The 2,533-nt window shown below is 42.9% G+C and overlaps 1 long non-coding RNA gene across 1 annotated transcript; it reads right to left on the bottom strand.

The window, feature by feature from the left end:
• Positions 1-968: 968 nt before the first annotated feature.
• LOC120646208 lies at positions 969-1,554 on the bottom strand. Its single transcript, XR_005664313.1, has 2 exons — positions 1,315-1,554; positions 969-1,242 (listed from the first exon to the last, which is right to left on the bottom strand). It is a non-coding gene; the product is annotated as an uncharacterized LOC120646208 (long non-coding RNA).
• Positions 1,555-2,533: the final 979 nt, after the last annotated feature.

Here is a 2,533-nt window from a genome sequence, read left to right on the forward strand (position 1 = left end):
GGATCATGGACACCATGGTAGTAACTTGACTATGGGTATGTCCTGTTCAGAAAAAAAAAACTTATTTAGTTACTACAATTCAGAATCCTGTTGAGCAGAAATTCTTATAGAAATAACACAGGCTCTTATAGTCATGTAGTCCAGCACAAGCATTCAATGAGAAAGAAAACATATACTAGAGGTAAACAAACTTGCTCGTAAATAGAGAAAAAGTGGAGGGAAAAAGGAAATTAAGCCCATATTCCATACTGCAGGAACTGCATGATTGAGCTATGAACTGAATCCTGCATCTACAACCTTCTGTTGCACAATGCTGTGGTATAAACAGAGGCATGAATGCTGTGGTACAAACAGCATTCATGCCTCTATTTAAAAAGATGCACAATGATGTGGTACAAACAGAGGCATGAATGATGCACAAGTAGAATATTCATCAGACAAAAGAAGAGCTCCAAAAGCGAAATGGTGCAAAGCAAAGCTTGATTAGTTCAACTATCACCAGCAACCAAGAATTGAAAAGGATTAACAGAAAAGAAAAGATAATCTTTACTGGTACAACTAGCTAGATAGACAAATAAAGCTAGCACTAGCAAGTTGGACAGGCAGGCAGATACTCGAGGAGACATGGCACTGATAAAGAAATTGCAAAGAGTAATCTGATGCAACTAGCAAGCGCACCACTAACACCCTCAGCTGCAGAGTCCATAAGCTCACCACTACTAGTGGTATAGCATGTAAATATAGAAACAACTGTCATCTGTTAGAAACAACTTAATTCGTATTCAACTCTTGCTGTCTGTTACAATTCACAATAGATGGACTGTAACAATTTGAGTGCTCCAAGTTATCAACAATATATGATATTAGATTGTGATCTAAAAACACTATTTGAATTCAAACTTTGAGACAGCTACAATTGGAATATGTGCTTTGATTTGAGGAGTCAATTTTTTCTAGCTGACAATCAATAGCTAAAATAAGCATAGATTGCAAACCAAAGTTAATGCTACAAGATTCACTATCTAATTGGTTCTCTACATCAACAATCAGAAGGGAAAAAAAGAGCAACCAAAATCCTCTACATCATCACCAGAGTAAATGAAAATCAGGCTAAGCTATTATCCAACCCAACTACTGACAACACAACCTGCTATCTAGTTTTGGCTTACCTGATCCAAAAAAGTTAGGAGATGATAATCTTGTAGTGGATCTTGGAGATGACGTCCTTTAAAGCAGCAAGATCTACAAGTGCTAGGAATGAGGAGATAGGAGTAGAAACCCTAGGCAACATAGGAGAGGAGGTGGACAACTCACAGGTGCTGAGGAGGAAGACGAGGTAGAGACGACCGAGCTAGAGGGATGGCTGTAGATTGAGACCTCCGGGGGGGCGGGGGTGTTGCAGCCAACGGGGAGGTGGGGCAGCGACGAGGATGGAGCGGCGGAGGAGGAGGAGGGCCGGTGGCACCTGGACGAGGAGGAGGACGGCCGGCGACACCTGGACGAGGAGGAGGACGGCCGGCGGCGCCCGGATGCGGTCTCGTCTCGCACACGACTCGGCAGGGGAGCTGCGCCCGGTCTCGGGAGGTGGGGAGCGCCGGCCCCGATGAAAAGGGGGGGGGGGGTCGGGTTGCGGGTGGGCTTCCAAACACTGAGGAAATTTGGGCCGGGAGTGATTCCCATGTGGACTGCCAGCCCGGGGAAAAAGCCGGGAAAAGGCCGGGAAGGTGGGCTTCCAAACTAGCCCTCAAGGTTTATCTGGAGGAATCATAATAGGTTGGAATAGCTCAATTTTCTCTGGTGAGGTCATCCACAATTTGGTGTTTGCAGTCACTGTAAAGTTCACTTTAAGGCATAATGATGATTCGTGGTTTCTAACTACTGTTTATGGGCCATGTCAAGGGCCCGAAAGAGAGGAGTTTGCAAATTTGCTAAATGACCTAGAGATTCAGGTTGGTGATAATTGGATGATTTTGGGGGATTTCAACTTTTATAGATCTCTTACTGATAGAAACAGACTAGGGGAATATCAATGATATCTTTTTATTCAATGAAATTATTAGTAATGTGGGGCTTCAGGAGATTTCATTGAAGGGCAGGAAGTACACTTGGAGTAATATGCAAGAAGACCCTTTATTGGAACAGCTTGATTGGTGCTTCACCTCGGCAAATTGGATCAGTTATTATACCAACACCTTAATGCTGCCAATGTCAAAACCAATATCTGATCACATTCCTTGCATGGTGCAAATTGATACAGCAATTCCAAAAGCTGAGGTCTTTAGGTTTGAGAATTTCTGGGTGGAGCAACCTGATTTCCTGGACCTAGTCCAGAACACTTGGAACAATGAAGTTAGAACCTCCAATAGTGTGACCAAAATAACTGCCAAATTCAAATTGCCCAGGAAAACTGTGACGCCTCAGGTGTCTAGCTGCTAAATTAGGGTTTAATGTGTGGATTTGGTGCTTATTATGTTTGATAGTTAAAAATTATTCTATGCAAAACTAGGGGTATTTTGGTAATTATGAATAAGTA

Source organism: Panicum virgatum, chromosome 8K, assembly GCF_016808335.1.
Source record: "Panicum virgatum strain AP13 chromosome 8K, P.virgatum_v5, whole genome shotgun sequence".
NCBI classification, from domain to species: Eukaryota; Viridiplantae; Streptophyta; class Magnoliopsida; order Poales; family Poaceae; genus Panicum; species Panicum virgatum.